This window comes from Dermacentor silvarum, chromosome 8, assembly GCF_013339745.2.
Source record: "Dermacentor silvarum isolate Dsil-2018 chromosome 8, BIME_Dsil_1.4, whole genome shotgun sequence".
Classification (NCBI taxonomy): domain Eukaryota; kingdom Metazoa; phylum Arthropoda; class Arachnida; order Ixodida; family Ixodidae; genus Dermacentor; species Dermacentor silvarum.
In genome coordinates, this window is record NC_051161.1 from 83,510,325 (window position 1) to 83,525,585 (window position 15,261).

Below are 15,261 nucleotides of genomic sequence, written 5' to 3' on the forward strand. Positions count from 1 at the left end.
TACCAACTATTTACAGGTTGTATTTACAACAGCGGTTGCAGCGCTGACCAGTTAGACTCACAGCGCGAGCCCAGCTCCTTCTTCCTCTTCTTTTCTCGAGTGACGGCGCCCGCGCGCATCGACCCACGGGGTGTGGCGCGTAAGCTTTGGGGCGTCTGAGGGCGAGAATCAACTTTAATAACAAGGATTGGCTCAGTCGCAAAAGCAGGGACGATGGGCTGCGGTCCCTTTACACGCCGGCGCTCATATGCCCCCTGGAGTCAACACGCTTATATGACGGATCGGTTTATAAGTATAGTTACTTATAAGCTACTGCTACAGATGTGCTGCTTAACGGCTATGTTCTCTACGGAATTAGTCAAAGAAATAACAACCGCTGGCTATAAATATCCTCAGTGCGAAATATATATACGTCTTCAAGCGCGTCGTGCCTTTGATTAAGCGAACACATTCTAGAAACGTACGGTTTTTGGCTTACACTGATGATCGTCGCCGACGCTTTCTGCGTGATTATTTAATTCTTCCTGTAGCGTGGTTGAAGCCGAGGATGAAGAAATGGCCAAGTAATGACGATGGCCGTAATCGTCGGCATATAAGGGAAGAAATGGACGCAGCACACGCAGCAGTTAAGAGCTGTTTATAACTGATGTCGCAGTTAACTAACGCAAATGTACACTGCGCACAAATCCCCCACGCCGACGTTCGTCTTTACTAAGAGAAGTGTATAATTATGATACAAAAATCGCAGCGGATACGCTCCGTCTGTGCGAGTTTCAGCACGTTTCAACCAATGAAGGCCGTATTCACGTGGAAGAGATTTGCAACTCACTGCGCTGCTCCGGCACGGCACAGACTTCGCGCTATAGCGTGGCCCACGTAGACGTACAGTAGGTTTGACGCTCGGCGCTTCTCGTGGAAGCTTGTATGATGCCTCGCTGCACCTGCAACCCACGAGACTCACTTAATTGTCAGCCAAAGCGTAGCCTTCCTGCTTACATGTACCGCAGCTGGCGACCTGCGCGTTCATAGTGTTTTCGACTATATGGTATTGTATGCGCGTGCTTGTCCCATTTGAAGTTTGCTCTGTTCGCACGCAGGAAGACGTAAGTGAAGTGTTTGTCCGATTCCCGAAATATCCGCGCTTCCATCTCATAGACAAACTGCGTGTCGGTCAAGAAAATGGGCGTTGCTGCGCTAAGGACATGAAAAAGCCAAGAATGTAGTATAATGCGCAATGTCTTTTATTGTTGAAACACTGTGTTGCCATTTAACCACTGCATAAAACGCAGGCATCTATGTACGCAGACTATGCATGCGTACATAGATGCCTGCATAACGCGTCATAACGATGATTGTATTTCGATCATGTTAACTAACGATTGAAGTTCTATCAGCTTTATTACCAACTGCCCTAAGTATTCGATGATAGGATGACCTTTTTATACAAACATACTGCTGGAAATGTGTCACGGATACACGTTGTCAAGGACACCAAACGATAGAACCTATTAACCCCCGTCACCATGCATCACGAAATTAAACTCTTGTCTAGCTTTTTACCTCGTTTTCCCATGTTCATAAAATGCTGCAAGTTGCATTGCACACGCTAGTATAGGATCGTGTAGACGGTAGTTCCCGTATTATTGGAAAGCTGACGTGGCTATAGTCACTGAACTGGTGCCGTCCTTCGCTCACGTGCTGATGTGCGTGTACGCATGCGGGCTCCTTGGATGCGCATTTCAGAATGTTTTAATAGAGGGTTTTACCTTTTCCGTAAACTTCTTGCCGTTAACGAATTACCTGGTTATCGGAGCCGTGGACGGCAGTATAGTGAAACTGGTAGCGACGTTCAGTGGCGCTTTGTACAACTACATTGCGCTTGGAAATTTTTCGTGTCATGTGAGCATTTCTGTCAATGGAAAATCATAAAATGTCGGCACGTTAACGACTATGCCGCTGCCAAGGCTTTACACCGGAAGTTAAGTAGAATATGGTATGTCACTGCTGTATTGGCTTTTTGTGCTGTCTGCTTCAACTCAGCGTCACGAGATGTCACTGCCGGCGTTGTTGCTGCTGTATAAATTTCCCGTAACTCGGTAAACCAGGTAAATCACAAGCGGTAAGAAGCTTGCGGACAAGTTATATCTCTCTATTAGTGTCTCTACGCAGCTCACGGCTTATGAGTGACGCCATAGGAAAAGTGTGTTTGAAGGGGTCTCGGGATGAATTTTTGATCATCTGGCGTTATTTAACGCGCACTCAGTACGTGGTGCACAATCGTGCTTGCATCGCAGATTGTAGCCGTGACTTCGAACTCAGCAACCGAACGCCATCAAAAGCAGCCATCAGAGCAGGTCTTTAAACTTTAGGTAGGTTTCTAAGTTGTCGCTGTGCAATGGGGCGACAGGTGTCTGCGCTCTCGGTTTCGACTTCTCACCCAAGATGGTGCGGAAATCTAACCTTATTTGATTTGAGCTCGCCATCAGCTACACTCGTTAAATTTGTATTGGCGGCCTAACTTTATTAATTGGAAATTATTTAGCAAATGTTTCTGGTTACACTACTAAATGAACCACCAGGAATGTTTAATTTTGTCCGTCTCTGCTGTGCATCTTGGGCAGCAAAAAGTATCATTGTGCCTCGAATTGACGCTTTTTGATAATGACAGCCTGTCCGAATGCACCGTAACATAACTCCCGGGGGGCTACAGCGCCGTCCCGGCGCTCGTTAGAATGATGGCGAACTAGATGAACAGTGTGGCTTTAAACTGGGCACGTGGACGACGTCAATTCGTACCTGCGATGATGATGGCGTGTCTTCTACATGGAGATTTCGTAATTTATGTCACTTAGGAGTCGCAGTAGCCGGTACGGCCCAGTACAGCGTGACAGCAGTTTTTCGGACACGCCGACGTGGCGACTTGGAATACACAGAAGGATGAGATTTCCGGGAGAAAATTCAAGGTTCCGGTGGCGACTGTCGTAGCGAGCCTTTTGTGACGCCTGCAGCCGCTGTAAATCGATCATAGGCAATCTGGCGAGCCATGCGAGCCCGACAAACGGCGTCATGGGCGTATTCCGTGGTGTGTCGCGACACCGAAGGTAGCAGGGTGTCAAAAGGCAGAGTGAGATGGCGACCAAACAAGAGGTGTAAAGGAGAGAAACCAGTGGTATCCTGACGTGACGAATTGTACGTAAATGTCACGCAGGGCGAAGTGTTGTCTTAATCGCGATGGTCTGCGGTAACGTACACATACAACATCTATGTAAAGGTGCGATTTAGTCGTTCAGTCAGTTCGCTGGTTTGTGGGTGATATGAGGTTGCGAGCTTGTGTTCAGTGAAGCAGGAACGAAGTATGTGCTCGACAACTTGGGAAAGGAAGTAGGGGCCATGGTCTGTCAGCAGCTGGATCGGCGCACCATTTTGAAGAATCACATCCTGAAGTAAAAAGTCTGGCAGTATGGCTCCTGCGCAGTGATGACACGCAAAATCGTGAAGCGTTCCACATTTTTCGCCCAATCTCAAAACACCCTACGGCTTCTTAAACGCATCTCCAACCGACGAGGGGGACTCAAAGAAAAAAGCCTTCTCTGCCTCGTGCAGTCCTTTGTCATATGCCACATCACCCACGTTGCTGCGTACCTTAACTGGTACCGGGCTGAGCAAAACAAGCTCGACACCCTCATACGAGGGGTCTACAAGCAAGCACTTGGCCTCCCGCATTACACCAGTACTGAACTATTCAACCAACTAGCAGTTCACAACACCCTTGCCGAACTCATTGAAGCACAACAACGCTCTCAGCTTGAACGGCTCGCCCTTACTGAAACGGGACGCTTTATTCTATCTACGCTTGGCTTTACTTACCATCAGCAACAGGGCCCCAAACAATCGATCCCGACTGACATCCGTAGCTGGATCCACACAGACCCTATTCCTAGAAATATGCACCCTGAATATAACAGGGCCTGGCGCCCAGCTCGGGCCGGAGCAATCATAAAAGCCCTTGCTCGTGTACCTGGCGTTACATTTGTTGATGCAGCCCAATATTCCCATGGCACACGATTTGTGGCCGTCGCCACACGCGATGGAGTCCTACACCACGCCTCCAGCGTCACTACCTCCACTGCCGAAACGGCTGAAGAAGTGGCCATTGCCCTGGTCACTCTAGATCCCACCTGTCACACCATCGTGTGTGACTCTCGCTCAGCCGTCACTAACTTCAGCAAAGGCCGTATTTCTCCTCAAGCTCTTCGTATCCTGCGCCTGGAACCACACTCTAAAGAAAGCATGATCTCCCTGACATGGATCCCGGCCCACGCGGGCACTGTCCACCCACACCTCCCCAACCTCAATGAGGTCACCCACTCCATTGCGCGAGGACTAGTCAACCGCGCCGGAGACACTGGAGACGAGTTGGACAGCAGGGACAATCTGACTACTTATAACAATCTCGTTAAGGCATTTTACCTTAGTCGCCGAACCTTCCCCCCACCTCACCCCAAGTTCAGCCGGGCGCAGGCTACCACCCTGCGTCTGCTACAAACAAATACGTATCCTTCACCCGCGCGCCTCCACCTTATATTCCCTGAAGTTTACAATACCCCCAACTGCCGGTGCTGTGGCAATCACCCGGCTACGCTTCCGCATATGCTGTAGGAGTGCCCAGCACAGTACACACACTAACACCATGACCCTTTCGTCGAGGTTGCGTGAGGCTCTGCGGAGCTCCGCCCTCGACGACCAAACCTGGGCGACCCAGCACGTTCGTGAGGCGGCGGTGAGGCAAGCCCTCGACGTACCCTCATGGGAGGCTTAGGCCCGGTCATCTTAAAGCGCTGGTTCCGCAATAAAAGTTTATTCCTCCTCCTTTAAAAAAGTAAAAAGAGAGCTGGTGGGCGGGGCGTGTGTAATAGCATAGCGCGTCGCATAGTGAGTTGCAACGGCGATCCATTTGTTCCCTTTTATAGATGTGGGAAAGGGGCCAAGAAGTTCCATGCCGACAACGAAGACAAGCTGATTGGGATCATCGGCAGACGTTTCAAGCCGCAACGTAACGTCGCACAGAGCGGTACAAGCCTGGCCAGAAGAAGCGGCGTAGCACTCTGCCGGAAGTGCGGGAGGTTCCAAGGTGTCCGGCAGTGGGTGCGTTGTGGAGCTCAGCAAGAACAGTAGAGCGAAGGTGACGAGGGACAACTAGCCGTAAATCTGATCCCTCTGAGCATATGTTGTGTCGCTAAAGAATGTGAATGTCATCATGGAGAAAAACATTACGACTGAGCGATCCAATTGGCCAGAAGTCAAGCGCTCGATGAGCGACCACAGAGTGTCGTCCTTTGGCTGCTCAGTAATGATGTCGCGAAAGTCATAATTGGCCAGAGGGGAAATGTCGGCATCCTGGTCGTCGTAGTTAGAAGGATCGACGGGGTGACGAAATAAGCAGTCGGCGTCCAGATGTAAGCGGCCGGACTTGTACATCACAACGAAAGAATATTCCTGGAGTCCGAGTGCCCAGCGACCAAGGCCACCAGTCAGGTCTTTCAGTGACGAAAGCCAGCACAGGGCATGGTGGTCCGTGATGATAGAAAATGGGCGGCCAAAAGTAACAACAAAACTTTAGCCACTGCCCACTCCAGAGCGAGACACTCGCGCTCGGTGATAGAAAAATTGCGCGCTGAGGGGACAACAGGCGACTGGCGTAGGCAATGATACGCTAGTCTTCGTTTTGCTGTTGGGCGAGGACAGCACCTATGTCATGGCCACTGGCGTCTTTGCGAACTTAGACTGGTGCAGATGGGAATCAAAGTGGTTTACTATCATAGGCGCTATCAACAAGATGATGACAGTGTAGAAGGCATCCGCTTGTTCACGGCCCCGCAGTGTCCTTCTTGAGTAGGTCGGTGAGTGGGTGGGCAATATCAGCAAAATTTCATGAAACCGACGAAAATAGGAGCACAAGCCCACGAAGCTGCGCACATCTTTTGCTGAGCAGGGTACAGGAAAGTTCTTCACTGCGTTTATCTTAGCAGGATCAGGATGTATACAGGCAGCACTGACAAGGTGGCCAAGAACTTTGACTTCGCTGTGTCCAAAATGGCATTTAGAAGAGTTAAGTTGAAGGCCAGGCTCTCTAAAGACTTCAAGAATACCGGCCAAGCGACTGAGGTGGCTGTCAAATGTAGGGTAAATTACGATGACATCATCCAGATAACATAGGAAGGTGGACCACTTATAGCCCCTAAGCGGAGAGTCCATCATTCTTGCGAAAGTTGCTGAAGCATTACAAAGCCCTAAAGGCTTAACCGTAAAATGGTATAGGCCGTCCGGTGTAACGAACGTGGTCTTCTCACGGTCCATTTCGTCAACCGAAATCTGCCAATAACCGGATCGGAGGTCGATTGAAGAGAAGTATTTGGATCTGTGAATGCAGTCGAGGGCGTCCTCAATCCTTGGGAGAGGGTACACATCCATTTTCGTGATCTTGTTCAGTTGGCGGTAGTCGACACAATATTGCCAGCTGCCATCCTTCTTTTTGACCAAGACAACCGGCGATGCCCAAAGACTCGAAGAGGGCTCAATTACACTTTTGGTTAGCATTTTGTCTACTTCAGCTTGGATAACGTGGCGTTCTGTGTGAGACACGCGATAAGGACGTCGATGGAGACGACTAGCATCACAGCGTCAATCTTATGGGTCACAACGGAAGTCTTTCCCAGCGGGCGATCGTCAGTCAAAGACGTTACGGTAAGACACCACGACGCGACAGAGATCCGCAGCCTGTTCGGGAAGCAGGTCATGAGCTATTATCTTTGAAAATATGTCGAGATCGGACGCTGCGGAACTGATCGGACAGCAGGTGGCTGCAGAAGAGGACGAAACATCTAATACAGAGATGGCGTTCTGTTGATAGGAGAAGCGGTGCCTAGCGACATTCCTGCCGGGATAACTTGCGTACATGAACCAAAGTTTAAAACAGGAAGGAAGACGCGGTTTTAGGCAATAGTCAAAATGGTATGGGGAACGGCAACTGTACGTAGGAGGAGAACATTGTCATTAGCAGTCAGCACATAGTAGACCTGCCGGTTCCCACGTGGGAGTAGCCGGGTGGCGCGGGACAACGTCCGCGTTTGCACTGGAACCTAGTAAGTTATACTCACTCACTCACTCACTCACTCACTCACTCACTCACTCACTCACTCACTCACTCACTCACTCACTCACTCACTCACTCACTCACTCACTCACTCACTCACTCACTCACTCACTCACTCACTCACTCACTCACTCACTCACTCACGGTCAGGAACAGTTGGGAAGCACGTCAAAGGTATGCACATAAGGCTTGAGCCTTGAGGCGACAACCGTACGAAGTCTAGAGAACATAAACAAGGCTCAACTGATTTTCGACGACAGCAATGATTCGGCAGCTCCAGTTGGAGGAGGCCAACAGCGCAGTCAATTAGTGCTAAATGGTCCAATAAAAAAGTGTAGGCCGAAGATAAAGTCATGGGAGCACCATCCAAGAACAGCAAATAAAACGGAAGTGTTGAAACCAGCAACAGTTATTCGGGCAGTACACATGCCAAGGATAATGGGCGTCGCTCAGCGGTGACTCTGATAAGACGGGATGCGGCAGGTGTAAGGACTTTCTTCAGGCGACAACGAAGATGGTTGCTCATTACCGAGATATGGGCTCGAGTATCAACATGCGCTGGGACATATACACCGTCAACTTGTACATCGACTATATTGCGTCTGGTCGGCAGGATGATAGGATTTGGCGGAGACGTCGGCAATCGCAACGTCGCCGCCGGGAGCTAGATCGTTTAGTTTTCCGGAGGTACGCGCTCAGGTCGGAAAGACGGCGACAGTGCGACGGGACTGGGATGACCTGGACGACGGGCGACGACTTTGCGGCGAATGGGACTGTTGACTGCTCGGCGACGGTGAACGACGGCGCCATGTGGTCGTACCATCGGTGGCGTGCAGTGTTCGGCTCGGCGTGCGGCTGGAAATGGCGAAAACTACCATCTGGACCAGGGCTGTTCGAGAATGGCATCGAGGGCCAGCTGTTGCGACAGTATCGGGCGACGTGACCGACTCGGCAACTGAAGCAAACAGGTCGGTCATACGGCGCTCACCACTCTTTCATGTTCCGAGAACCTCGAGTGATACATTGATTTGCGGTATGCACAGGACGTTCGGTTGGACGGGAACTGGCCACGGTGCAAACTGATGGAAAGCCGACATTGGCGAGTTCTTGGCGCATAATAGCCTGAATAATATGGTAACATAGGAGCGCATGTATCGTTGACAGGTGGCAGTGGCCTAGCCAGAAATTTTTTTCGGGGGGGGGCTCACCTTGCAGCGCGGCCTCCCCTTCTAGAATTTGTCGAGGGATCACATATATGAATAATAACTGCATTGTCATTGCCAATGCGATTGTATATTAGATGCTGCAAACGCTACGCACTGTCAAGTAAAATATGTATTTTTTCATCAAAGAATATATTCGTATGCCCCAAAAATTGTGGAAGACATACTTTATATCAATGCTTCCGCGTTGTTTTTTTGTCTATTTAATAACTAAAGAAATTATCACACGAACTTTAGAACTATATCAGTTCGAACCAGCAAAGCAGTGCATGCAGCTGATATTAAAAACGTAAAGACCATAATAATAACAAGTTGAGGACAATTATTTTGATGAATATTTTGTCATTCAAGAGCCTCGTTTACATTTTTGTACACGTGCAATGGCAAGGGAAAAAAAACCTCAATGATGCTGTCCTTCGTTGCAATAGATTGCGCAGGAGCAGCTGTTGCCGGTCGTGCATTGTAATTACAATGAGATTATATTCGCAACAGCGAGTACATATTAAAAGCAAGAGTTCTGCAAAATATACATTAGAAATGCCAATATAGCATGGAATATACAAATGCGAAGATGAAACTTGATAAAGGTCAAAAAAGTGCCACCGGAAACGAAGTTCACTGCTGGTATATATACCAATAACCTCGCAACAAGATATTTAAATACACGCATAAGTCTCCAATAAATATACGTATTTAAACAAACGTCACAGTCTATAGTGCGTCAAAAAAGACAAATAAACATGTTGTGTAGTCACAGATGGTAAACTTTAGGCATACAAAAACAGACGATCCAGGCAAGAACAAAACTACGATCACAGAAGTCGTGATATGTATTTGGGCCATGCCGCGGTCGCGACAGCACCATATGAATAGAATAATGGAGGAATAATGCAGAAATCCGTACGAAAATGTGTAATTTACCTGCCTGCGGAGCGGCAACAAATATTCTGCACCCAAAATTAAAGGAGGGTATTGCTTCGGTTCAAAAAAGAAGTGAAAGCAGGTAGCTATAAAGGAAAGAAAAGGCCAAACGAAAGCCACAGGTGATGCGGTAAGTTGAACGACCGAATATCCGAGTGGGTTTGTTGGGAAACACCGCGTTGGCCGGGCTTTCAATCAGCAAGGTCGGTCAAAATTGGTTATAGATGTCCTTGTAATTTTCATCATGATGCTAACTGTTAGAATAAACGGCAAAAATGTCTGCAGTTTTAAAAGCTAATGAACAGTCATACGTTTTCATACTTACGAGTCTATGTACCTGAAGGAACAGAGCTTTTTACTTGCATTGATTTTTGCTGCTTCGATATCTGAAGGACTCGGCGGGGAAGTTTAGCGAAGCGGTCAATGGCTTCGGACACGTTGATGCCGACGTCTCTGTGGGCGTAGAGAAGCGCCAGCCTAACCATGCGTTCTTCAGACATTCTAGAGCGCAAGTAGTTTTTTAATAATCTCATGTTAAAAAATATTCTCTCTGCGCTGGCAGTGGTCACAGGAAGGGTGACTAGAATCTGCAGCAGTTTGTACACATTTGCATAGAACCGGCCGTCGCAATGAGAGAGGGCATCTATTCCGGTGCTACTAAAAACACTCCTCAGATGTCGTTGGCATCCTTGTTTAGGTACCGTGTACAAACAGTTAGCTGTTCGATTCCAGCAATATCCGTCGTTTCGTCAGCAAGTATGGAGAAGCAGCCTGCAGCGTTTACTTTTGCATCTAGGCTTTCTTTGATAATTTCACCACAAATTTCTATAATTTGGCTTTGTACATCTGGACTTAAATACGAGGCATTACTGGAACAACTTTCCAAATTGTTCTTGAGATATGTATCTCCACAATCAGCTCGCATGCGAAGAAGCGCTCTCAAAATACCAGTATTTTCAGCTGGGGCTTTGTTTATATCCATAGGACCACTGTCCCTATGGCCACGGAGAGCCAGACCTTGTCGCCCACAAAAAAAGAACTGCGTCAATAATAGGCCGTTAACTTTCTTCCGTTTTCTCTTATTTTACTTTGCCTGCCCTGGTCCGGCTGATCGATCACATAGGGCGCGCTTCCTGAAAATGTTTGGAGAAAATTATCAGCTGCCAGCTGACAGTCACGGTGATATTTAGTATTTTCGTGTGTGTGGAAGATTGCGAGCGCGTGCTTCCATTTCAGGAACAGCTTGTACACGAGGGCTGCCGTACGCACATGTTGGCCAAGTTTATAAGAGCATTAAACCTAAAAGTTCCAGAATTGAAAATCTAAAGCTCGTCTGGAAATGTCAGTGCACCTTTTGCGTCAAAAGTTTATGAGAACTTTATACCCATAAAGTTTTGGAATTGAAATCGATGCGCTCCATAGATTCCGCGGCCGCTGCGAGTTGCCGCAACGCGCCCGCTCGCTATCGAAAAGCCCTTGAAAGTTTGTGCTTGGATGGGGCTCCTTGCGTTATGTGACTCCAGGTGCTTGGGCATTGCCACGAAATCCAGCCCGAGTTGGCATTGTTCATGCCAAAATGTCTCTTCGAGCGTGAAAAATATATTGTAGACAAAATCCAGAATGATTCCTGGCGCTGGTGGTTGTTTTGGTCGGCGGTGCATGCCAGCACGAAAAAATTTCGGGGGGGGGGGGGGGGGGGCTAAAGCCCCATCACCCTCCCTCCCCCCCCCCCCTCCTGGCTACGCCTCTGACAGGTGGGTACTGAGCCGGGGGACGCATGTCTTGCAGCCCACGGTGCACCATCTTCGTCAGCTGCTTTGAAGGCTGCTGCTGTGACGAAGGAGTGTCCTATCGGTCTTCACAAGACGATGTTGCAGCTGTATTGGGAAGCCGTGCAAATGACTGATAGATACGACGGCATTTAACCTGATCGAAACGCTTGCACTCCTTGATAATGTCGCTAACTGAAGTACAGTTCCTACAAATCAGTACATTGAACGCGTCATCGGCGATACCTTTTAGGACATACCCCACTTTGTCAGACTCTGCCATTTCAGCGTCGGCCTTGCGGCAGAGTGCCAGCACGCCTTGTATATATTCGACGTAACCTTCGGTGGACGTTTGAACACGTGTTGCCAACTCTTTCTTGGCAACGACCTTCCGACCCAATTGTTTTCCAAAGAAATCTCGCAGGTTCTGCTTGCAGATCTCCCATCTTCGATTAGCAGCACGACGATCTACACAGAAACGATAGAAGGGACAGGCAATGGCGCTGACTTACAACAACTTTTATTGCGCACATAACCAAGGCTTAAATACCATGCTACGACACAACAGAAAGAACACAAGAGTACGGAGTCACGGAGTTCTTCTTCGTGGTTTTGAAACCACAGTCGCGCTGTTCCCGCCAAGTAAAACAATTACATTCGTCAGCTGTGAAGCGGGCAGTCGTACTCGGGGACCAGCACGGTCCAGAACGTAACTCGGTCGAAATGGTAAAAGCCGCGACGGCGCATAAAGAGCAAAGGTAAACCACAAATTGATAACAGTGGTTATGCTGTGGGATCCCATTTGTTGTGGCTGCTCACTCACTCCTACATCTCCAGCCAATCGTCGACGTCGACGACATCGGTGCCACAGAAATTTCCTTGATCACGCGGATGCGTGAGTACGACAGTCGTTGCGGGCGTTGCTGAACCAGGCACCGTCTCATGCGACGTCGGTGAAGAACCAAAGCGGCGGCCACTGCGAAGCTCTGTTATGAGTCGTTACCCCGCAACTCCACCAAATGTGACGAAGAAGCCTGATGCACAAACGTATATGCAACTGTTTACATGGGGAAAAGTTATCGGTAAACGAGCAGGCTGGTACAAAGGTCACAGCTCCAGTAGACAGCCTACCGCTCCTTATTCGTCTATCTCTTGCGCGCACGGTCCTGTCTGAATGCACCGTAGCAGTATGTTCTACCAAAGGTAAAGGGAGCCTCTACAGCAACTCTACCGCAAAGTAGAAAGCAGTGCCGCCCCTCAACTGAAGTATACACCGCGCTTCAGGAACCGTGGCCCCCGATATCATCAGTGCACCAAAGATTAGTCGCGGAGCTTGTGCAGTGAACCTCGTCAAAGATTTTCGTGACGAGGAGTTGCTTCAAAAAAATGTCACAGTTTCGCCCTAAGGGCGAAGCAATGAATGCGATAGCAACACAGCAATGCCATACGAAGTAAGGTGAGCGGCTTTGGTATCAATATGAATTGTAGTAAACATGAGCTGATTAAGTAAGCAGGTGTGCTGCGCCGTAAGTAGACCGACATGAAGAGAGACTCGATGACCACGAGAAGGCGCCTGTGAAACGGTGGTGTTGATGAGAAGCGCTTCCCGTGGGCAGCGCGTGCGAAGGGGCACACCTGTAGCGCTGCACTGCCGATCCGGGCAGCATTGCATGTGGAGCGTGCGTTGGAAAATGTGGCCCGACTATTACTAACTGAATGAACAAGCGTGGTGTGAGCGCGCACAAACAAACATGAATAGATCACACTGAATGACTGCAGACAACGACTGTCGAAACGCTGGCAGCAAGCAGCGGGCGAAGGTACGTGCGGTCTATCGCTTCAACGGAAACTGAGCGGCGAATGCACGGCGCATAAAGGTCAGAGCCGTGTGGAGATAAGCGACGGTGCGAGCGAGCGACGAGCGCGGTTGCTGGCAGAGTAGAAGTGCCCCCCCCCCCCCCCCCCCCAGCTCCCTCCGGCGCTGGCTTCCCGCTTCCTTGTTTGCGCGTGGGAGGTTGAGTGCGTTCGCTCTCCGTGATAGCGCGCGTCCCCGCACGCTTCCGCTCGGGCATACGGCGCGCGGCGAAGATTTTATCTATAGGGAACCTGACGGCGACGGCGACGGCGACGACGACGGTAGAAATCCGGTTGAAGTGTCCATATAATTTCTATCGCAATAAAACAACCTTTCGCTTCGTTCTATTATGTTGAAACAGACTCCGAAAACTACTGGCAGCAAAATTAGGTGCCCTGAATTTGCAGTGATTGCTTTAGTCGACATGTGAGGCTGCACTTTATGACGGATGATCTTTAGGATCGATGCTCTAGCTTGAAGTTGTGTGCGGTGAACGTCGGTGGGTGAAAATGGCAACGCAAAACGAGCCTCGCGTGCTGTTTTGCGGCTACAGACGAATATCAAACGTTCAGCAATACTTCAAACGAAGTAGTTTGCTTCGCGGTGGCGACTTGTACGCCGCTAATCACGTTTACTGCGTGAGAGAAGAACTCGGCAGTGCCGTCGGTCCGTCGGAAATCTTAGGAAATGCGTCGCACAAATGAAGAGCGTGGAGTACGAAGTGCGTTTAGAGGTGAGTAAACTTTTTTTCTTGGCATGCTACAGAAATTACTAGGCTATCGCCAGCATGGCGCGTCGCTTGTCCCATGACTGGCGCGCATTAGCAGAAAGCTGGGATAGTTGACATATTAGCAGCAATAAAAAGACAGAGACCGCACGAAGTGCCCGTCTCATGGATTTCTAGCGACGTTAGTGCTTTAAATGAGCGCATTAGCTTGTACGCGATGGCCGATTAGGTTCTATGAAACCATTCTCGGATTTTTTTTTCTACTGCGCAGTTCTAGGCTTGCGCACTCGAGCAGGCTGGTTCTGTTGTGTGGATTTTCTGAAAACACTTACTTCTGTGCGGGCATAAACTGACTGTGTATTTTTCTTCCACTAGTTATCAGCCTACGAAAGAAAAATTGTGCAAGCTTATTGCACCTGCAAGGCTGGATGTCGAGGCTGGTGCAAGCACGGCGCGGCGCTGGCCCTGTATGTCAACAACCACCAACAACACGTCGTGTACTGACCTGCCGTGTGCTTGGCAGAAGCCATCGACCCGCCCAACGCTTGACACAAAGAAGTCCATCATTGAACTATTCCCGAGTAAGTGTGAGCGTCTGTTTACACTTTGGGAAATCTTTCTGAACATGTGCAACTGTGTTTTTCGTTTAGGTCGTCCCATCATAAAGCCAATCCTGAGGCCCCTCAGCCCGACAGTGGTGCACAGCCAGTTTCCCGACGTGAACTGCGCGTTCGGGCATGTCATCAATTTTGAAGAGAGTTAAGTGACTGAGGCACCTGATGCTGTTGTCGCCGTTGCTGCCAAGCTAGTTGACGAGTCGCACAACGACCTTGTAAAAAACATATTTAATAATGTGCGGCAGCTTCACCATAACTTTGAAGTTTCAACAACATTATCTCTGAGGTTCAGAAAGTGTGACATGTTGTCCACGCTCTCAGCAAAGGAAAAATGCTTTTATCAGAGTGTGGTAAGCAAAAGCATGGATGAGGTTGTTGAAATTGCTTTAGCAACAAGACGGCAAGCATCAGTGACAAGGTTTGTTGTCATATTATATTATTATTGTATCCACTTGTGTTTCTTGTGTTTCCTCTTATTGATGAGCATATCTAATCACAGATGGCACACAGAACGCCGTCTGCGGATAACAAGCAGCAGTGCACACCGCGTCAAAACCAGGCTCAACAACTATGAAACTCTGGCAAGTTCCCTCGTGAGGCCAAGGTTCTTTTCATCTGCTGCAACTTCTTATGGTAAGCTAGAATTCAGAAATAGGCTAGATAATCTAGGAACTTTGCTAAATCGTATGAAAGAAGTTCACGGATATTTAACGCATAGCATGACAAACATTTACTAGTGCTGATTGTGGAGTCACCTTTTACTGATACTTTGTGCAGGAAAACAAATGGAAACTGAAGCCAGAGCAGAGCTGTCCACAGCACTTGGCACTGTCATCCATGAAGTAAAGATGCATGCATACTTTGAAAGAGAGCTTGAAACTTATGCTACTCTTTCATTTGCAGGTTGGCCTTTTCATCCACCCGGAGCAACCCTGGCTATGCTGCAGCCCAGTTGGCATTCTGGATTCAGATGGAAGAATATGTCTGGTCGAGATA

General features: G+C 48.8%; 1 protein-coding gene across 1 annotated transcript in view; it reads left to right on the forward strand.

Annotated features, from left to right (window-relative positions):
* The first annotated feature begins 693 nt into the window (after positions 1-693).
* The window catches only part of LOC119462251 (arylamine N-acetyltransferase / N-hydroxyarylamine O-acetyltransferase-like), a 211,403-nt gene continuing 196,835 nt past the window's right edge, over positions 694-15,261 (forward strand). The window contains exon 1 of the mRNA XM_049673180.1: positions 694-1,103. The gene's annotated coding sequence lies outside the window, so the exon portion shown is untranslated. The remainder of the gene's footprint in view (positions 1,104-15,261) is intronic.